This window comes from Mixophyes fleayi, chromosome 12 (genome assembly GCF_038048845.1).
Source record: "Mixophyes fleayi isolate aMixFle1 chromosome 12, aMixFle1.hap1, whole genome shotgun sequence".
Taxonomy (NCBI): domain Eukaryota; kingdom Metazoa; phylum Chordata; class Amphibia; order Anura; family Limnodynastidae; genus Mixophyes; species Mixophyes fleayi.
The window spans coordinates 84,887,525-84,914,326 of NC_134413.1; the positions used below are offsets into that span (position 1 = coordinate 84,887,525).

Consider the following 26,802-nt stretch of genomic DNA (forward strand, 5'->3'; position numbering starts at 1 on the left):
TGGGGAACAACTGTGGTTTTATTTCCTGGAGTGAGCAGGACACTAAAGGAAGACACCAGGCTACACAATGCTATTCCGATCACATAGATAACCACAAGAGTGCTAAAGCCTCCTCTAGGACCATGATAACTTGTGAAAGACGGTCATGGTTGCCGTCAGTGTACGGTCTCTCCGGCTTCTGCCATCTCTCATCGCCCCAACTGGAAGCTGCACAGAAAAACCAGATGCCAATGACTGTTTTATTATGGGTATAGCTGGCAATCCATAGCTACAATGCACGGATTACTCCCCTCTCTCATATATCAGGTGTACCTCACACCTCTTAGATCGTAAGCTTATTTGGGTCGGGCCATCTTTACCTTCTGTTTCATTTCATTGTATGAAGCTGTGTGCCCTGTTAAGATTCCCTCAATATACAGCGCTACATAATGTCAGTTCTTTATAAATAAAAACATAATACTTTACAGGTCATCTCAAACAACTAAAATCCATGGTTTACCCAAGAGGAAATAGGCAAATATTGGCCCCCAAACTGTAAGTCCATGCAGTGGAGGCCCTTCATGGAGCGACCCCAGAGCACTATAGTAGTATAAAGGGCCTTCCTAAAACACCAAGCTTTTACCCCAGAGATCTACAGGCAAACGTTTTGTGCAGCCACAGCACCCAAGAGATCACCCAAGGGTAAATTGCCAACAAGCTGTGGCAGTTCATGGTGAAGCGAGTGGATGCTCCATACAGACCCACAGGACGAGGCAATATACTTCATTTGTGGAGAATAATGTCAATGGAATTAAAGGAATGTGTGTTGGACATGGGATGTTCTACATTGGAAGCAGCTGCCTGATTGGCAGTCCAAAATGTGGATTTCAGACCACTGGCAGAAAAGCCAACCATGGACTGCATGAGCAGGAGAACATCACCTCTGCTGCACACCCACTCAACAAGAAAGTACCCACTCAACTGGGTGCTTCTAAGCCAGCCAACTCCCTGCTCTATCCCTGCTAGTTATCAAAAAGCACTTAAGAGATTACAGTGTTATGGATCACATCACCATTTATATAGCGCCACTAATCCCGCAGCACTGTACAGAGAACTCACATCAGTCCTTGCTCCACTGAGGCTTACAGTCTAAATTCCCAAACATACACACACACAGACAGACTAGGGTCAATTTGTTAGCAGCCAATTAACCTACCAGTATGTTTTTGGAGTGTGGGAGGAAACCGGAGCACCTGGAGGAAATCCACGCAACATAAAATCTCCTCACAGATACGGCCATTGAATTCATGACCCCAGTGCTGTAAGGCAGAAGTGCTAACCCCTTGGGCACTGTGCTGCCCAGCACATGAGGATGATCCGTCCTACAACTCAAGCATCCCAGACTTGTGGTCCCTAATCCAAGTCCTGGAGCTCGGCTTGAACACCTGATCAGGGGAGTTTAGCCAGGGAGCAGTCCCAGTGGAGGGTGATGAGGAACTAAGTGACTGCAGCTGGTTCAAATGAAACCTAAGCAATGAGAAGAAAGGAGACTCAGGTGCCCACTGTGGTGAGCACCCACCTTGTTGCTCCTACTGCTATTGTAGAGTCACAATGCCACAGTTACAGGGGCTAATAGACTCCCTGGCGAGGATATGTCTTCACCTGGGGAGCTAACAACAAATGTGGTCCTAGACATAACCTTGACCAAGGTATGCAGATGGGGTTTGTGAAGCCCATCACTCAGAATCAAGCTGCCACCAACATCACCCAGTGGAACAGATCCAAGCTGCTAGACAACAGTCATCAGCAACTACTACAGCAACATCCAACCCAGAGGAAGACACAGAAGCTGCCAAGCAACAATCTGTGGCTCATCCCTGTGACATCATCACCAAGCTGCCAGCATCTTGGCTGCAAACAGATAGGCAACACAAAATAGCTAAACAGACCTATGGTAGCATAGTAGTGTCTATTAGCTACAGCAAACCATACAGGAGGCCAGGCATCATAGAATCAATAGAAGAGATGTCCACTCATAAATATTTCATAGAAGAGCCCCCTCACCCTCAAATAGCAAAATTGTCACCACAACCACGCAATCAGTTCTCACAACACAAGTAGCAGTACCATCCGAGAAATTCAATAGTCACATGACAGCACGAGCCAAAGAATGATCCAGGGCGGGATAATAAGGAGCCCCATGACAAATGACAGACCCCTTCAATTCTGGATAGTGATAGGGCGAGTGGAGCTGGTCAACTTGTGGCTCTCCAGGAGTTGTGAAACTACAAGCCCCAGCATGCTCTGCCAACAGACAGCTGTCAAAGCACAATGTGTTACAATGAGTCACAGGATGGCCAGGCTTGCAGTATTAAGGAGCATTATCATGTAGAGATTGTGGGACCCTTCCCCCTAGGAACTACAGCCACCAATACAGTGACTAAACATTATTTCCCAATGTGCTTGTATTATCATAAGAACAGTCAGTGGTGGCACTGTGTAGAACAGACGAGAATCACAGTATACAGAAAAATAGTTCTATGCAGTTACCTACACATGAAGAACAGATACTGAAACTGCTCACAGAAGAGAAGTTGTACTGTGCAGAAGTCAACAGAAATTGCAGCAATATGTAATGGACTATTGGCAAGGGATAGAAGATGCTCTAACAGCTAAAATATATTTACAACTACACAAACATTTCTTACTCAGGGAGAGCATGAAGAACCTTGAACACAGATATAACACCCCCCCCCCCCCCATACACATATACACACACGTGGAGACAACAACTACTCCCATTGCAAGTATAATCCCCAGCAGACACTCTCACAGGTAGAGGCTAAGCACACCCAGTACAGCTATAGCCCCCTCCCCCATATTCTTACATAGGTAGAGGACCCCCAGTACAGATATATCCCCCTCCCCCATATACTCACACAGGTAGAGGCTCAGCACCCCCAGTACAGATATATCCCCCTCCCCCATATACTCACACAGATAGAGGCTGAGTACCCCCAGTACAGGTATATCCCCCTCCCCCATATACTCACACAGATAGAGGCTGAGCACCCCCAGTACAGGTATATCCCCCTCCCCCATATACTCACACAGGTAGAGGCTCAGCACCCCCAGTACAGCTATATCCCCCTCCCCCATATACTCACACAGGTAGAGGCTGAGCACCCCCAGTACAGGTATATCCCCCTCCCCCATATACTCACACAGGTAGAGGCTGAGCACCCCCAGTACAGGTATATCCCCCTCCCCCATATACTCACACAGGTAGAGGCTGAGCACCCCCAGTACAGCTATAGCCCCCTCCCCCATATACTTACACAGGTAGAGGACCCCCAGTACAGGTATATCCCCCTCCACCATATACTCACACAGGTAGAGGCTCAGCACCCCCAGCACAGATATATCCCCCTCCCCATATACTTACACAGGTAGAGGACCCCCAGTACAACTATAGCCCCCTCCCCCATATTCTCACATAGGTAGAGGACCCCCAGTACAGGTATATCCCCCTCCCCCATATACTTACACAGGTAGAGGACCCCCAGTACAGGTATATCCCCCTCCACCATATACTCACACAGGTAGAGGCTCAGCACCCCCAGCACAGATATATCCCCCTCCCCATATACTTACACAGGTAGAGGACCCCCAGTACAGCTATAGCCCCCTCCCCCATATTCTCACATAGGTAGAGGACCCCCAGTACAGGTATATCCCCCTCCCCATATACTCACACAGATAGAGGCGGAGTACCCCCAGTACAGATATATCCCCCTCCCCCATATACTCACACAGATAGAGGCTGAGCACCCCCAGTACAGGTATATCCCCCTCCCCCATATACTCACACAGGTAGAGGCTGAGCACCCCCAGTACAGGTATATCCCCCTCCCCCATATACTCACACAGGTAGAGGCTGAGCACCCCCAGTACAGCTATAGCCCCCTCCCCCATATACTTACACAGGTAGAGGACCCCCAGTACAGGTATATCCCCCTCCACCATATACTCACACAGGTAGAGGCTCAGCACCCCCAGCACAGATATATCCCCCTTCCCATATACTTACACAGGTAGAGGACCCCCAGTACAGGTATATCCCCCTCCACCATATACTCACACAGGTAGAGGCTCAGCACCCCCAGCACAGATATATCCCCCTCCCCATATACTTACACAGGTAGAGGACCCCCAGTACAGCTATAGCCCCCTCCCCCATATTCTCACATAGGTAGAGGACCCCCAGTACAGGTATATCCCCCTCCCCATATACTCACACAGGTAGAGGCTGAGCACCCCCAGTACAGCTATAGCCCCCTCCCCCATATACTTACACAGGTAGAGGACCCCCAGTACAGGTATATCCCCCTCCACCATATACTCACACAGGTAGAGGCTCAGCACCCCCAGCACAGATATATCCCCCTCCCCCATATACTCACACAGGTAGAGGCTGAGCACCCCCAGTACAGATATATCTCCCTCCCCATATACTCACACAGGTAGAGACTGAGTACCCCCAGTACAGATATATCCTCCTCCCCATATACTCACACAGGTAGAGGCTGAGCACCCCCAGTACAGATATATCCCCCTCCCCCATATACTCACACAGGTAGAGGCTCAGCACCCCCAGCACAGATATATCCCCCTCCCCCATATACTCACACAGGTAGAGGACCCCCAGTACAGATATATCCCCCTCCCCATATACTCACACAGGTAGAGGCTGAGCACCCCCAGTACAGGTATATCCCCCTCCCCCATATACTCACACAGGTAGAGGCTGAGCACCCCCAGTACAGATATATCCCCCTCCCCCATATACTCACACAGGTAGAGGCTGAGCACCCCCAGTACAGGTATATCCCCCTCCCCCATATACTCACACAGGTAGAGGCTGAGCACCCCCAGTACAGGTATATCCCCCTCCCCCATATACTCACACAGGTAGAGGCTGAGCACCCCCAGTACAGGTATATCCCCCTCCCCCATATACTCACACAGGTAGAGGTAGAGGCTCAGCACCCCCAGTACAGGTATATCCCCCTCCCCCATATACTCACACAGGTAGAGGCTGAGCACCCCCAGTACAGGTATATCCCCCTCCCCCATATACTCACACAGGTAGAGGCTGAGCACCCCCAGTACAGGTATATCCCCCTCCCCCATATACTCACACAGGTAGAGGTAGAGGCTCAGCACCCCCAGCACAGGTCCCAGCACATATACTTACACAGATAGAGGACCCCGAGGACCCCCAGCACACCCCAGTAGAGGTACTAGTACATATACTTACACAGATAGAGGACCCCGAGGACCCCCAGCACACCCCAGTAGAGGTACTAGTACATATACTTACACAGATAGAGGACCCCGAGGACCCCCAGCACACCCCAGTAGAGGTACTAGTACATATACTTACACAGGTAGAGGACCCCCAGTACAGATACTTACACATATAGAGGCTCAGCACCCCCAGCACACCCCAGTAGAGGTACTAGTACATATACTTACACAGATAGAGGACCCCCAGCACACCCCAGTACAGGTACAGGCTCAGGCCCAGCACACCCCAGCTCCCGGCCATGTCTCTCTGGTTTCGGTCAGACTCTCTCTGAGAACAAACAACAGGTTCTGAGACCACGCCCTGTGACGTCAGACAGCCGCACCTGAACCTACCTCACCTTGTCTGTTCTCCCGTGCCGATTGGTCAGATTTGGACTTCTCCCGCTCTCTGATTGGCTACAGGCATCTGTCAGTCACCGAAGTTTCAGGTAGAGGAACAGGTGGGTCATAGAGACCTGACGGGATTGGTGGCTGCAGCTGTCAGTCATCAGGTGAGTACAGAGGGCGGAGACTTCCCGCAAATGTTTATAATAATGACAACAGTTTCTCTGTACTTCATATTATTATATATCTGTGACTAATATTATATATCTGTGACCTGCCTGATACCTGGGTCATACTAATATTATATATCTGTGACCTGCCTGATACATACTAATGTTATATATCTGTGACTAATATTATATATCTGTGACCTGCCTGATATATACTAATGTTATATATCTGTGACTAATATTATATATCTGTGACCTGCCTGATATATACTAATGTTATATATCTGTGACCTGCCTGATACCTGGGTCATACTAATGTTATATATCTGTGACCTGCCTGATATATACTAATGTTATATATCTGTGACCTGCCTGATACATACTAATGTTATATATCTGTGACCTGCCTGATATATACTAATGTTATATATCTGTGACCTGCCTGATACATACTAATGTTATATATCTGTGACCTGCCTGATACATACTAATGTTATATATCTGTGACCTGCCTGATACATACTAATGTTATATATCTGTGACCTGCCTGATACATACTAATGTTATATATCTGTGACCTGCCTGATACATACTAATGTTATATATCTGTGACCTGCCTGATACATACTAATGTTATATATCTGTGACCTGCCTGATACATACTAATGTTATATATCTGTGACCTGCCTGATACATACTAATGTTATATATCTGTGACCTGCCTGATACATACTAATGTTATATATCTGTGACCTGCCTGATACATACTAATGTTATATATCTGTGACCTGCCTGATACATACTAATGTTATATATCTGTGACCTACCTGATACATACTAATGTTATATATCTGTGACCTGGGTCATACTAATGTTATACATCTGTGACCTGCCTGATACATACTAATGTTATATATCTGTGACCTGCCTGATATATACTAATGTTATATATCTGTGACCTGCCTGATACATACTAATGTTATATATCTGTGACCTGCCTGATGCATACTAATGTTATATATCTGTGACCTGCCTGATACATACTAATGTTATATATCTGTGACCTGCCTGATACCTGGGTCATACTAATGTTATATATCTGTGACCTGCCTGATACATACTAATGTTATATATCTGTGACCTGCCTGATACATACTAATGTTATATATCTGTGACCTGCCTGATACATACTAATGTTATATATCTGTGACCTGCCTGATACATACTAATGTTATATATCTGTGACCTGCCTGATATATACTAATGTTATATATCTGTGACCTGCCTGATACATACTAATGTTATATATCTGTGACCTGCCTGATACATACTAATGTTATATATCTGTGACCTGCCTGATACATACTAATGTTATATATCTCTGACCTGCCTGATACATACTAATGTTATATATCTGTGACCTGCCTGATATATACTAATGTTATATATCTGTGACCTGCCTGATACATACTAATGTTATATATCTGTGACCTGCCTGATACATACTAATGTTATATATCTGTGACCTGCCTGATACATACTAATGTTATATATCTGTGACCTGCCTGATACCTGGGTCATACTAATGTTATATATCTGTGACCTGCCTGATACATACTAATGTTATATATCTGTGACCTGCCTGATACATACTAATGTTATATATCTGTGACCTGCCTGATACCTGGGTCATACTAATGTTATACATCTGTGACCTGCCTGATACATACTAATGTTATATATCTGTGACCTGCCTGATACTTACTAATGTTATATATCTGTGACTAATATTATATATCTGTGACCTGCCTGATATATACTAATGTTATATATCTGTGACCTGGGTCATACTAATGTTATATATCTGTGACCTGGGTCATACTAATGTTATATATCTGTGACCTGCCTAAAACATACTAATGTTATATATCTGTGACCTGCCTGATACATACTAATGTTATATATCTGTGACTAATATTATATATCTGTGACCTGCCTGATACTTACTAATGTTATATATCTGTGACTAATATTATATATCTGTGACCTGCCTGATACTTACTAATGTTATATATCTGTGACTAATATTATATATCTGTGACCTGCCTGATATATACTAATGTTATATATCTGACTAATATTATATATCTGTGACCTGCCTGATACTTACTAATGTTATATATCTGTGACTAAAATTATATATCTGTGACCTGCCTGATATATACTAATGTTATATATCTGTGACTAATGTTATATATCTGTGACCTGGGTCATACTAATGTTATATATCTGTGACCTGGGTCATACTAATGTTATATATCTGTGACCTGGGTCATACTAATGTTATATATCTGTGACCTGCCTGATACATACTAATGTTATATATCTGTGACCTGCCTGATACATACTAATGTTATATATCTGTGACTAATATTATATATCTGTGACCTGCCTGATATATACTAATGTTATATATCTGTGACTAATATTATATATCTGTGACCTGCCTGATATATACTAATGTTATATATCTGTGACTAATGTTATATATCTGTGACCTGCCTGATATATACTAATGTTATATATCTGTGACTAATATTATATATCTGTGACCTGCCTGATATATACTAATGTTATATATCTGTGACTAATGTTATATATCTGTGACCTGCCTGATACCTGGGTCATACTAATATTATATATCTGTGACCTGCCTGATACCTACTAATGTTATATATCTGTGACTAATATTATATATCTGTGACCTGCCTGATACATACTAATGTTATATATCTGTGACTAATATTATATATCTGTGACCTGCCTGATATATACTAATGTTATATATCTGTGACCTGCCTGATACATACTAATGTTATATATCTGTGACCTGCCTGATACATACTAATGTTATATATCTGTGACCTGCCTGATACATACTAATGTTATATATCTGTGACCTGCCTGATACATACTAATGTTATATATCTGTGACCTGCCTGATACATACTAATGTTATATATCTGTGACCTGCCTGATACATACTAATGTTATATATCTGTGACCTGCCTGATACATACTAATGTTATATATCTGTGACCTGCCTGATACATACTAATGTTATATATCTGTGACCTGCCTGATACATACTAATGTTATATATCTGTGACCTGCCTGATACCTGGGTCATACTAATGTTATATATCTGTGACCTGGGTCATACTAATGTTATATATCTGTGACCTGCCTGATACATACTAATGTTATATATCTGTGACCTGCCTGATATATACTAATGTTATATATCTGTGACCTGCCTGATACATACTAATGTTATATATCTGTGACCTGCCTGATATATACTAATGTTATATATCTGTGACCTGCCTGATACATACTAATGTTATATATCTGTGACCTGCCTGATATATACTAATGTTATATATCTGTGACCTGCCTGATACATACTAATGTTATATATCTGTGACCTGCCTGATATATACTAATGTTATATATCTGTGACCTGCCTGATATATACTAATGTTATATATCTGTGACCTGCCTGATACATACTAATGTTATATATCTGTGACCTGCCTGATATATACTAATGTTATATATCTGTGACCTGCCTGATACATACTAATGTTATATATCTGTGACCTGCCTGATACATACTAATGTTATATATCTGTGACCTGCCTGATACATGCTAATGTTATATATCTGTGACCTGCCTGATACATACTAATGTTATATATCTGTGACCTGCCTGATACATACTAATGTTATATATCTGTGACCTGCCTGATACATACTAATGTTATATATCTGTGACCTGCCTGATACATACTAATGTTATATATCTGTGACCTGCCTGATACATACTAATGTTATATATCTGTGACCTGCCTGATACATACTAATGTTATATATCTGTGACCTGCCTGATACCTGGGTCATACTAATGTTATATATCTGTGACCTGCCTGATATATACTAATGTTATATATCTGTGACCTGCCTGATACATACTAATGTTATATATCTGTGACCTACCTGATACATACTAATGTTATATATCTGTGACCTGGGTCATACTAATGTTATACATCTGTGACCTGCCTGATACATACTAATGTTATATATCTGTGACCTGCCTGATATATACTAATGTTATATATCTGTGACCTGCCTGATACATACTAATGTTATATATCTGTGACCTGCCTGATACATACTAATGTTATATATCTGTGACCTGCCTGATACATACTAATGTTATATATCTGTGACCTGCCTGATACATACTAATGTTATATATCTGTGACCTGCCTGATACCTGGGTCATACTAATGTTATATATCTGTGACCTGCCTGATACATACTAATGTTATATATCTGTGACCTGCCTGATACATACTAATGTTATATATCTGTGACCTGCCTGATACATACTAATGTTATATATCTGTGACCTGCCTGATATATACTAATGTTATATATCTGTGACCTGCCTGATACATACTAATGTTATATATCTGTGACCTGCCTGATACATACTAATGTTATATATCTGTGACCTGCCTGATACATACTAATGTTATATATCTGTGACCTGCCTGATACATACTAATGTTATATATCTGTGACCTGCCTGATATATACTAATGTTATATATCTGTGACCTGCCTGATACATACTAATGTTATATATCTGTGACCTGCCTGATACATACTAATGTTATATATCTGTGACCTGCCTGATACATACTAATGTTATATATCTGTGACCTGCCTGATACCTGGGTCATACTAATGTTATATATCTGTGACCTGCCTGATACATACTAATGTTATATATCTGTGACCTGCCTGATACATACTAATGTTATATATCTGTGACTAATATTATATATCTGTGACCTGCCTGATATATACTAATGTTATATATCTGTGACTAATATTATATATCTGTGACCTGCCTGATATATACTAATGTTATATATCTGTGACTAATATTATATATCTGTGACCTGCCTGATACCTGGGTCATACTAATGTTATATATCTGTGACCTGCCTGATACCTGGGTCATACTAATGTTATATATCTGTGACCTGCCTGATACATACTAATGTTATATATCTGTGACCTGCCTGATACATACTAATGTTATATATCTGTGACCTGCCTGATACATACTAATGTTATATATCTGTGACCTGCCTGATATATACTAATGTTATATATCTGTGACCTGCCTGATACATACTAATGTTATATATCTGTGACCTGCCTGATACATACTAATGTTATATATCTGTGACCTGCCTGATACATACTAATGTTATATATCTGTGACCTGCCTGATACATACTAATGTTATATATCTGTGACTAATATTATATATCTGTGACCTGCCTGATATATACTAATGTTATATATCTGTGACTAATATTATATATCTGTGACCTGCCTGATATATACTAATGTTATATATCTGTGACTAATATTATATATCTGTGACCTGCCTGATACTTACTAATGTTATATATCTGTGACTAATATTATATATCTGTGACCTGCCTGATATATACTAATGTTATATATCTGTGACCTGGGTCATACTAATGTTATATATCTGTGACCTGGGTCATACTAATGTTATATATCTGTGACCTGGGTCATACTAATGTTATATATCTGTGACCTGCCTAAAACATACTAATGTTATATATCTGTGACCTGCCTGATACATACTAATGTTATATATCTGTGACCTGCCTGATACATACTAATGTTATATATCTGTGACCTGCCTGATACATACTAATGTTATATATCTGTGTCCTGCCTGATACATACTAATGTTATATATCTGTGACCTGCCTGATACCTGGGTCATACTAATATTATATATCTGTGACTAATATTATATATCTGTGACCTGCCTGATACTTACTAATGTTATATATCTGTGACTAATATTATATATCTGTGACCTGCCTGATACTTACTAATGTTATATATATGTGACTAATATTATATATCTGTGACCTGCCTGATATATACTAATGTTATATATCTGTGACCTGGGTCATACTAATGTTATATATCTGTGACCTGGGTCATACTAATGTTATATATCTGTGACCTGCCTAAAACATACTAATGTTATATATCTGTGACCTGCCTGATACATACTAATGTTATATATCTGTGACTAATATTATATATCTGTGAACTGCCTGATATATACTAATGTTATATATCTGTGACTAATATTATATATCTGTGACCTGCCTGATATATACTAATGTTATATATCTGTGACTAATATTATATATCTGTGACCTGCCTGATATATACTAATGTTATATATCTGTGACTAATGTTATATATCTGTGACCTGCCTGATATATACTAATGTTATATATCTGTGACTAATATTATATATCTGTGACCTGCCTGATATATACTAATGTTATATATCTGTGACTAATGTTCTATATCTGTGACCTGCCTGATACCTGGGTCATACTAATATTATATATCTGTGACCTGCCTTATACCTACTAATGTTATATATCTGTGACTAATATTATATATCTGTGACCTGCCTGATACTTACTAATGTTATATATCTGTGACTAATATTATATATCTGTGACCTGCCTGATATATACTAATGTTATATATCTGACTAATATTATATATCTGTGACCTGCCTGATACTTACTAATGTTATATATCTGTGACTAATATTATATATCTGTGACCTGCCTGATATATACTAATGTTATATATCTGTGACCTGGGTCATACTAATGTTATATATCTGTGACCTGGGTCATACTAATGTTATATATCTGTGACCTGGGTCATACTAATGTTATATATCTGTGACCTGCCTGATACATACTAATGTTATATATCTGTGACCTGCCTGATACATACTAATGTTATATATCTGTGACTAATATTATATATCTGTGACCTGCCTGATATATACTAATGTTATATATCTGTGACTAATATATATCTGTGACCTGCCTGATATATACTAATGTTATATATCTGTGACTAATGTTATATATCTGTGACCTGCCTGATATATACTAATGTTATATATCTGTGACTAATATTATATATCTGTGACCTGCCTGATACATACTAATGTTATATATCTGTGACCTGCCTGATACATACTAATGTTATATATCTGTGACCTGCCTGATACATACTAATGTTATATATCTGTGACCTGCCTGATACATACTAATGTTATATATCTGTGACCTGCCTGATACATACTAATGTTATATATCTGTGACCTGCCTGATACCTGGGTCATACTAATGTTATATATCTGTGACCTGGGTCATACTAATGTTATATATCTGTGACCTGCCTGATACATACTAATGTTATATATCTGTGACCTGCCTGATATATACTAATGTTATATATCTGTGACCTGCCTGATACATACTAATGTTATATATCTGTGACCTGCCTGATATATACTAATGTTATATATCTGTGACCTGCCTGATACATACTAATGTTGAATATCTGTGACCTGCCTGATATATACTAATGTTATATATCTGTGACCTGCCTGATACATACTAATGTTATATATCTGTGACCTGCCTGATACATACTAATGTTATATATCTGTGACCTGCCTGATATATACTAATGTTATATATCTGTGACCTGCCTGATACATACTAATGTTATATATCTGTGACCTGCCTGATATATACTAATGTTATATATCTGTGACCTGCCTGATACATACTAATGTTATATATCTGTGACCTGCCTGATACATACTAATGTTATATATCTGTGACCTGCCTGATACATACTAATGTTATATATCTGTGACCTGCCTGATACATGCTAATGTTATATATCTGTGACCTGCCTGATACATACTAATGTTATATATCTGTGACCTGCCTGATACATACTAATGTTATATATCTGTGACCTGCCTGATACATACTAATGTTATATATCTGTGACCTGCCTGATACATACTAATGTTAGATATCTGTGACCTGCCTGATACCTGGGTCATACTAATGTTATATATCTGTGACCTGCCTGATACATACTAATGTTATATATCTGTGACCTGCCTGATACATACTAATGTTATATATCTGTGACCTGCCTGATACCTGGGTCATACTAATGTTATATATCTGTGACCTGGGTCATACTAATGTTATATATCTGTGACCTGCCTGATACATACTAATGTTATATATCTGTGACCTGCCTGATACATACTAATGTTATATATCTGTGACCTGCCTGATACATACTAATGTTATATATCTGTGACCTGTGACCTGCCTGATACCTGGGTCATACTAATGTTATATATCTGTGACCTGGGTCATACTAATGTTATATATCTGTGACCTGCCTGATACATACTAATGTTATATATCTGTGACCTGCCTGATATATACTAATGTTATATATCTGTGACCTGCCTGATACATACTAATGTTATATATCTGTGACCTGCCTGATACATACTAATGTTATATATCTGTGACCTGCCTGATACCTGGGTCATACTAATGTTATATATCTGTGACCTGGGTCATACTAATGTTATATATCTGTGACCTGCCTGATACATACTAATGTTATATATCTGTGACCTGCCTGATACATACTAATGTTATATATCTGTGACCTGCCTGATACATACTAATGTTATATATCTGTGACCTGCCTGATACCTGGGTCATACTAATGTTATATATCTGTGACCTGCCTGATACATACTAATGTTATATATTTGTGACCTGCCTGATATATACTGATGTTATATATCTGTGACCTGCCTGATACATACTAATGTTATATATCTGTGACCTGCCTGATACCTGGGTCATACTAATGTTATATATCTGTGACCTGCCTGATACATACTAATGTTATATATCTGTGACCTGCCTGATACATACTAATGTTATATATCTGTGACCTGCCTGATACATACTAATGTTATATATCTGTGACCTGCCTGATACCTGGGTCATACTAATGTTATATATCTGTGACCTGCCTGATACATACTAATGTTATATATCTGTGACCTGCCTGATACCTGTGTCATACTAATGTTATATATCTGTGACCTGGGTCATACTAATGTTATATATCTGTGACCTGCCTGATACATACTAATGTTATATATCTGTGACCTGCCTGATACCTGGGTCATACTAATGTTATATATCTGTGACCTGCCTGATACATACTAATGTTATATATCTGTGACCTGCCTAATACATACTAATGTTATATATCTGTGACCTGCCTGATTCATACTAATGTTATATATCTGTGACCTGCCTGATACCTGGGTCATACTAATGTTATATATCTGTGACCTGGGTCATACTAATGTTATATATCTGTGACCTGCCTGATATATACTAATGTTATATATCTGTGACCTGCCTGATACATACTAATGTTATATATCTGTCCAGACCTGTGACCTGCTTGATGTCTGGATCATACTAATGTTATATATCTTTCCAGACCTGTAACCTGGCTGATGCCTGGAACATACTAATGTTATATACCTGTCCAGACCTTTGACCTGGCTGATGCCTGGATCATACTAATGTTATATATATGTCCAGACCTGTAACCTGGCTGATGTCTGGATCATACTAATGTTATATATCTGTAACCTGGGTCATACTAATGTTATATACCTGTCCAGACCTGTAACCTGGCTGATGCCTGGAACATACTAATGTTATATACCTGTCCAGACCTGTGACCTGGCTGATGCCAGGATCATACTAATGTTATATATCTGTCCAGACCTGTGACCTGGCTGATGCCTGGATCATACTAATGTTATATATCTGTCCAGACCTGTGACCTGCCTGATGCCTGGGACATACTAATGTTATATATCTGTGACCTGCCTGATACATACTAATGTTATATATCTGTGACCTGCCTGATACCTGGGTCATACTAATGTTATATATCTGTGACCTGGGTCATACTAATGTTATATATCTGTGACCTGCCTGATACATACTAATGTTATATATCTGTGACCTGCCTGATACCTGTGTCATACTAATGTTATATATCTGTGACCTGCCTGATACATACTAATGTTATATATCTGTGACCTGCCTGATACATACTAATGTTATATATCTGTGACCTGCCTGATACCTGTGTCATACTAATGTTATATATCTGTGACCTGCCTGATACATACTAATGTTATATATCTGTGACCTGCCTGATACATACTAATGTTATATATCTGTGACCTGCCTGATACATACTAATGTTATATATCTGTGACCTGCCTGATACATACTAATGTTATATATCTGTGACCTGCCTGATACATACTAATGTTATATATCTGAAACCTGCCTGATACATACTAATGTTATATATCTGTGACCTGCCTGATACATACTAATGTTATATATCTGTAACCTGCCTGATACATACTAATGTTATATATCTGTGACCTGCCTGATACATACTAATGTTATATATCTGTGACTAATATTATATATCTGTGACCTGCCTGATATATACTAATGTTATATATCTGTGACCTGGGTCATACTAATGTTATATATCTGTGACTTGGGTCATACTAATGTTATATATCTGTGACCTGGGTCATACTAATGTTATATATCTGTGACCTGCCTGATACATACTAATGTTATATATCTGTGACTAATATTATATCTCTGTGACCTGCCTGATACTTACTAATGTTATATATCTGTGACTAATATTATATATCTGTGACCTGCCTGATACATACTAATGTTATATATCTGTGACTAATATTATATATCTGTGACCTGCCTGATATATACTAATGTTATATATCTGTGACCTGGGTCATACTAATGTTATATATCTGTGACTTGGGTCATACTAATGTTATATATCTGTGACCTGGGTCATACTAATGTTATATATCTGTGACCTGCCTGATACATACTAATGTTATATATCTGTGACTAATATTATATCTCTGTGACCTGCCTGATACTTACTAATGTTATATATCTGTGACTAATATTATATATCTGTGACCTGCCTGATATATACTAATGTTATATATCTGTGACTAATATTATATATCTGTGAGCTGCCTGATACTTACTAATGTTATATATCTGTGACTAATATTATATATCTGTGACCTGCCTGATACATACTAATGTTATATATCTGTGACTAATATTATATATCTGTGACTAATATTATATATCTGTGACCTGCCTGATACCTGGGTCATACTAATATTATATATCTGTGACTAATATTATATATCTGTGACCTGCCTGATACTTACTAATGTTATATATCTGTGACTAATATTATATATCTGTGACCTGCCTGATACATACTAATGTTATATATCTGTGACTAATATTATATATCTGTGACCTGCCTGATACTTACTAATGTTATATATCTGTGACTAATATTATATATCTGTGACCTGCCTGATACATACTAATGTTATATATCTGTGACTAATATTATATATCTGTGACCTGCCTGATATATACTAATGTTATATATCTGTGACCTGCCTGATACATACTAATGTTATATATCTGTGACCTGCCTGATACATACTAATGTTATATATCTGTGACCTGCCTGATACATACTAATGTTATATATCTGTGACCTGCCTGATACATACTAATGTTATATATCTGTGACCTGCCTGATACATACTAATGTTATATATCTGTGACCTGGGTCATACTAATGTTATATATCTGTGACCTGGGTCATACTAATGTTCTATATCTGTGACCTGGGTCATACTAATGTTATATATCTGTGACCTGCCTGATACATACTAATGTTATATATCTGTGACTAATATTATATATCTGTGACCTGCCTGATATATACTAATGTTATATATCTGTGACTAATGTTATATATCTGTGACCTGCCTGATATATACTAATGTTATATATCTGTGACTAATGTTATATATCTGTGACCTGCCTGATACCTGGGTCATACTAATATTATATATCTGTGACCTGCCTGATACCTACTAATGTTATATATCTGTGACTAATAATATATATCTGTGACCTGCCTGATACATACTAATGTTATATATCTGTGACTAATATTATATATCTGTGACCTGCCTGATATATACTAATGTTATATATCTGTGACCTGCCTGATACATACTAATGTTATATATCTGTGACCTGCCTGATACATACTAATGTTATATATCTGTGACCTGCCTGATACATACTAATGTTATATATCTGTGACCTGCCTGATACATACTAATGTTATATATCTGTGACCTGCCTGATACATACTAATGTTATATATCTGTGACCTGCCTGATACATACTAATGTTATATATCTGTGACCTGCCTGATACATACTAATGTTATATATCTGTGACCTGCCTGATACATACTAATGTTATATATCTGTGACCTGCCTGATACCTGGGTCATACTAATGTTATATATCTGTGACCTGGGTCATACTAATGTTATATATCTGTGACCTGCCTGATACATACTAATGTTATATATCTGTGACCTGCCTGATATATACTAATGTTATATATCTGTGACCTGCCTGATACATACTAATGTTATATATCTGTGACCTGCCTGATATATACTAATGTTATATATCTGTGACCTGCCTGATACATACTAATGTTATATATCTGTGACCTGCCTGATATATACTAATGTTATATATTTGTGACCTGCCTGATATATACTAATGTTATATATCTGTGACCTGCCTGATACATACTAATGTTATATATCTGTGACCTGCCTAATATATATTAATGTTATATATCTGTGACCTGCCTGATACATACTAATATTATATATCTGTGACCTGCCTGATACATACTAATGTTATATATCTGTGACTAATATTATATATCTGTGACCTGCCTGATATATACTAATGTTATATATCTGTGACCTGCCTGATACATACTAATGTTATATATCTGTGACCTGCCTGATACATACTAATGTTATATATCTGTGACCTGCCTGATACATACTAATGTTATATATCTGTGACCTGCCTGATACATACTAATGTTATATATCTGTGACCTGCCTGATACATACTAATGTTATATATCTGTGACCTGCCTGATACATACTAATGTTATATATCTGTGACCTGCCTGATACATACTAATGTTATATATCTGTGACCTGCCTGATACATACTAATGTTATATATCTGTGACCTGCCTGATACCTGGGTCATACTAATGTTATATATCTGTGACCTGGGTCATACTAATGTTATATATCTGTGACCTGCCTGATACATACTAATGTTATATATCTGTGACCTGCCTGATATATACTAATGTTATATATCTGTGACCTGCCTGATACATACTAATGTTATATATCTGTGACCTGCCTGATATATACTAATGTTATATATCTGTGACCTGCCTGATACATACTAATGTTATATATCTGTGACCTGCCTGATATATACTAATGTTATATATTTGTGACCTGCCTGATATATACTAATGTTATATATCTGTGACCTGCCTGATACATACTAATGTTATATATCTGTGACCTGCCTAATATATATTAATGTTATATATCTGTGACCTGCCTGATACATACTAATGTTATATATCTGTGACCTGCCTGATACATACTAATGTTATATATCTGTGACCTGCCTGATACATACTAATGTTATATATCTGTGACCTGCCTGATACATACTAATGTTATATATCTGTGACCTGCCTGATACATACTAATGTTATATATCTGTGACCTGCCTGATACATACTAATGTTATATATCTGTGACCTGCCTGATACATACTAATGTTATATATCTGTGACCTGCCTGATACATACTAATGTTATATATCTGTGACCTGCCTGATACATACTAATGTTATATATCTGTAACCTGCCTGATATATACTAATGTTATATATTTGTGACCTGCCTGATACCTGGGTCATACTAATGTTATATATCTGTGACCTGGGTCATACTAATGTTATATATCTGTGACCTGCCTGATATATACTAATGTTATATATCTGTGACCTGCCTGATACATACTAATGTTATATATCTGTGACCTGCCTGATATATACTAATGTTATATATCTGTGACCTGCCTGATACCTGGGTCATACTAATGTTATATATCTGTGACCTGGGTCATACTAATGTTATATATCTGTGACCTGCCTGATACATACTAATGTTATATATCTGTGACCTGCCTGATACCTGGGTCATACTAATATTATATATCTGTGACCTGCCTGATACATACTAATGTTATATATCTGTGACCTGCCTGATACATACTAATGTTATATATCTGTGACCTGCCTGATACCTGGGTCATACTAATGTTATATATCTGTGACCTGGGTCATACTAATGTTATATATCTGTGACCTGCCTGATACATACTAATGTTATATATCTTTGACCTGCCTGATACATACTAATGTTATATATCTGTGACCTGCCTGATACATACTAATGTTATATATCTGTGACCTGCCTGATACATACTAATGTTATATATCTGTGACCTGCCTGATACATACTAATGTTATATATCTGTGACCTGCCTGATACATACTAATGTTATATATCTGTGACCTGCCTGATACATACTAATGTTATATATCTGTGACCTGCCTGATACCTGGGTCATACTAATGTTATATATCTGTGACCTGGGTCATACTAATGTTATATATCTGTGACCTGCCTGATACATACTAATGTTATATATCTGTGACCTGCTTGATACCTGGGTCATACTAATGTTATATATCTGTGACCTGCCTGATACATACTAATGTTATATATCTGTGACCTGCCTGATACATACTAATGTTATATATCTGTGACCTGGGTCATACTAATGTTATATATCTGTGACTAATATTATATATCTGTGACCTGCCTGATACCTACTAATGTTATATATCTGTGACTAATATTATATATCTGTGACCTGCCTGATATATACTAATGTTATATATCTGTGACCTGCCTGATATATACTAATGTTATATATCTGTGACCTGCCTGATACATACTAATGTTATATATCTGTGACCTGCCTGATACATACTAATGTTATATATCTGTGACCTGCCTGATACATAGTAATGTTATATATATGTGACCTGCCTGATACATACTAATGTTATATATCTTTGACCTGCCTGATACCTGGGTCATACTAATGTTATATATCTGTGACCTGCCTGATACATACTAATGTTATATATCTGTGACCTGCCTGATACATACTAATGTTATATATCTATGACCTGCCTGATACCTGGGTCATACTAATGTTATATATCTGTGACCTGGGTCATACTAATGTTATATATCTGTGACCTGCCTGATACATACTAATGTTATATATCTGTGACCTGCCTGATACATACTAATGTTATATATCTGTGACCTGCCTGATACCTGGGTCATACTAATGTTATATATCTGTGACCTGGGTCATACTAATGTTATATATCTGTGACCTGCCTGATACATACTAATGTTATATATCTGTGACCTGCCTGATATATACTAATGTTATATATCTGTGACCTGCCTGATACATACTAATGTTATATATCTGTGACCTGCCTGATACATACTAATGTTATATATCTGTGACCTGCCTGATACCTGGGTCATACTAATGTTATATATCTGTGACCTGGGTCATACTAATGTTATATATCTGTGACCTGCCTGATATATACTAATGTTATATATCTGTGACCTGCCTGATACATACTAATGTTATATATCTGTGACCTGCCTGATACCTGGGTCATACTAATGTTATATATCTGTGACCTGGGTCATACTAATGTTATATATCTGTGACCTGCCTGATACATACTAATGTTATATATCTGTGACCTGCCTGATATATACTAATGTTATATATCTGTGACCTGCCTGATACATACTAATGTTATATATCTGTGACCTGCCTGATACCTGGGTCATACTAATGTTATATATCTGTGACCTGGGTCATACTAATGTTATATATCTGTGACCTGCCTGATACATACTAATGTTATATATCTGTGACCTGCCTGATACATACTAATGTTATATATCTGTGACCTGCCTGATACCTGGGTCATACTAATGTTATATATCTGTGACCTGGGTCATACTAATGTTATATATCTGTGACCTGCCTGATACATACTAATGTTATATATCTGTGACCTGCCTGATACATACTAATGTTATATATCTGTGACCTGCCTGATACATAGTAATGTTATATATCTGTGACCTGCCTGATACATAGTAATGTTATATATCTGTGACCTGCCTGATACATACTAATGTTATATATCTGTGACCTGCCTGATACCTGGGTCATACTAATGTTATATATCTGTGACCTGCCTGATACATACTAATGTTATATATCTGTGACCTGCCTGATACATACTAATGTTATATATCTGTGACCTGCCTGATACCTGGGTCATACTAATGTTATATATCTGTGACCTGGGTCATACTAATGTTATATATCTGTGACCTGCCTGATACATACTAATGTTATATATCTGTGACCTGCCTGATACATACTAATGTTATATATCTGTGACCTGCCTGATACCTGGGTCATACTAATGTTATATATCTGTGACCTGGGTCATACTAATGTTATATATCTGTGACCTGCCTGATACATACTAATGTTATATATCTGTGACCTGCCTGATATATACTAATGTTATATATCTGTGACCTGCCTGATACATACTAATGTTATATATCTGTGACCTGCCTGATACATACTAATGTTATATATCTGTGACCTGCCTGATACCTGGGTCATACTAATGTTATATATCTGTGACCTGGGTCATACTAATGTTATATATCTGTGACCTGCCTGATATATACTAATGTTATATATCTGTGACCTGCCTGATACATACTAATGTTATATATCTGTGACCTGCCTGATACCTGGGTCATACTAATGTTATATATCTGTGACCTGGGTCATACTAATGTTATATATCTGTGACCTGCCTGATACATACTAATGTTATATATCTGTGACCTGCCTGATACCTGGGTCATACTAATGTTATATATCTGTGACCTGCCTGATATATACTAATGTTATATATCTGTGACCTGCCTGATACATACTAATGTTATATATCTGTGACCTGCCTGATACCTGGGTCATACTAATGTTATATATCTGTGACCTGGGTCATACTAATGTTATATATCTGTGACCTGCCTGATACATACTAATGTTATATATCTGTGACCTGCCTGATACATACTAATGTTATATATCTGTGACCTGCCTGATACCTGGGTCATACTAATGTTATATATCTGTGACCTGGGTCATACTAATGTTATATATCTGTGACCTGCCTGATACATACTAATGTTATATATCTGTGACCTGCCTGATACATACTAATGTTATATATCTGTGACCTGCCTGATACATAGTAATGTTATATATCTGTGACCTGCCTGATACATACTAATGTTATATATCTGTGACCTGCCTGATACCTGGGTCATACTAATGTTATATATCTGTGACCTGCCTGATACATACTAATGTTATATATCTGTGACCTGCCTTATACATACTAATGTTATATATCTGTGACCTGCCTGATACCTGGGTCATACTAATGTTATATATCTGTGACCTGGGTCATACTAATGTTATATATCTGTGACCTGCCTGATACATACTAATGTTATATATCTGTGACCTGCCTGATACATACTAATGTTATATATCTGTGACCTGCCTGATACCTGGGTCATACTAATGTTATATATCTGTGACCTGGGTCATACTAATGTTATATATCTGTCACCTGCCTGATACATACTAATGTTATATATCTGTGACCTGCCTGATATATACTAATGTTATATATCTGTGACCTGCCTGATACATACTAATGTTATATATCTGTGACCTGCCTGATACATACTAATGTTATATATCTGTGACCTGCCTGATACCTGGGTCATACTAATGTTATATATCTGTGACCTGGGTCATACTAATGTTATATATCTGTGACCTGCCTGATATATACTAATGTTATATATCTGTGACCTGCCTGATACATACTAATGTTATATATCTGTGACCTGCCTGATACCTGGGTCATACTAATGTTATATATCTGTGACCTGGGTCATACTAATGTTATATATCTGTGACCTGCCTGATACATACTAATGTTATATATCTGTGACCTGCCTGATACCTGGGTCATACTAATGTTATATATCTGTGACCTGCCTGATATATACTAATGTTATATATCTGTGACCTGCCTGATACATACTAATGTTATATATCTGTGACCTGCCTGATACCTGGGTCATACTAATGTTATATATCTGTGACCTGGGTCATACTAATGTTATATATCTGTGACCTGCCTGATACATACTAATGTTATATATCTGTGACCTGCCTGATACATACTAATGTTATATATCTGTGACCTGCCTGATACCTGGGTCATACTAATGTTATATATCTGTGACCTGGGTCATACTAATGTTATATATCTGTGACCTGCCTGATACATACTAATGTTATATATCTGTGACCTGCCTGATACATACTAATGTTATATATCTGTGACCTGCCTGATACATACTAATGTTATATATCTGTGACCTGCCTGATACATACTAATGTTATATATCTGTGACCTGCCTGATACATACTAATGTTATATATCTGTGACCTGCCTGATACATACTAATGTTATATATCTGTGACCTGCCTGATACATACTAATGTTATATATCTGTGACCTGCCTGATACATACTAATGTTATATATCTGTGACCTGGGTCATACTAATGTTATATATCTGTGACTAATATTATATATCTGTGACCTGCCTGATATATACTAATGTTATATATCTGTGACCTGCCTGATATATACTAATGTTATATATCTGTGACCTGCCTGATACATACTAATGTTATATATCTGTGACCTGCCTGATACATACTAATGTTATATATCTGTGACCTGCCTGATACATACTAATGTTATATATCTGTGACCTGGGTCATACTAATGTTATATATCTGTGACCTGCCTGATACATACTAATGTTATATATCTGTGACCTGCCTGATACCTGTGTCATACTAATGTTATATATCTGTGACCTGCCTGATACATACTAATGTTATATATCTGTGACCTGCCTGATACATACTAATGTTATATATCTGTGACCTGCCTGATACATACTAATGTTATATATCTGTGACCTGCCTGATACATACTAATGTTATATATCTGTGACCTGCCTGATACATACTAATGTTATATATCTGTGACCTGGGTCATACTAATGTTATATATCTGTGACTAATATTATATATCTGTGACCTGCCTGATATATACTAATGTTATATATCTGTGACCTGCCTGATATATACTAATGTTATATATCTGTGACCTGCCTGATACATACTAATGTTATATATCTGTGACCTGCCTGATACATACTAATGTTATATATCTGTGACCTGCCTGATACATACTAATGTTATATATCTGTGACCTGCCTGATACATACTAATGTTATATATCTGTGACCTGCCTGATACATACTAATGTTATATATCTGTGACCTGCCTGATACATACTAATGTTATATATCTGTGACCTGCCTGATACATACTAATGTTATATATCTGTGACCTGGGTCATACTAATGTTATATATCTGTGACCTGCCTGATACATACTAATGTTATATATCTGTGACCTGCCTGATACCTGTGTCATACTAATGTTATATATCTGTGACCTGCCTGATACATACTAATGTTATATATCTGTGACCTGCCTGATACATACTAATGTTATATATCTGTGACCTGCCTGATACATACTAATGTTATATATCTGTGACCTGCCTGATACATACTAATGTTATATATCTGTGACCTGCCTGATACCTGGGTCATACTAATGTTATATATCTGTGACCTGCCTGATACATACTAATATTATATATCTGTGACCTGCCTGATATATACTAATGTTATATATCTGTGACCTGCCTGATACATACTAATGTTATATATCTGTGACCTGCCTGATACATACTAATGTTATATATCTGTGACCTGCCTGATACATACTAATGTTATATATCTGTGACCTGCCTGATACATACTAATGTTATATATCTGTGACCTGCCTGATACCTGGGTCATACTAATGTTATATATCTGTGACCTGCCTGATACATACTAATGTTATATATCTGTGACCTGCCTGATACATACTAATGTTATATATCTGTGACCTGCCTGATACCTGGGTCATACTAATGTTATATATCTGTGACCTGGGTCATACTAATGTTATATATCTGTGACCTGACTGATACATACTAATGTTATATATCTGTGACCTGCCTGATACATACTAATGTTATATATCTGTGACCTGCCTGATACATACTAATGTTATATATCTGTGACCTGCCTGATACATACTAATGTTATATATCTGTGACCTGTGACCTGCCTGATACCTGGGTCATACTAATGTTATATATCTGTGACCTGGGTCATACTAATGTTATATATCTGTGACCTGCCTGATACATACTAATGTTATATATCTGTGACCTGCCTGATATATACTAATGTTATATATCTGTGACCTGCCTGATACATACTAATGTTATATATCTGTGACCTGCCTGATACATACTAATGTTATATATCTGTGACCTGCCTGATACCTGGGTCA

At 37.6% G+C, this 26,802-nt stretch overlaps 1 protein-coding gene across 2 annotated transcripts in view; it reads right to left on the bottom strand.

The window, feature by feature from the left end:
• F11R (F11 receptor) overlaps positions 1-26,802 on the bottom strand; it is a 67,169-nt gene that overhangs the window by 6,176 nt on the left and 34,191 nt on the right. The gene's annotated exons all lie outside the window — the stretch shown is intronic.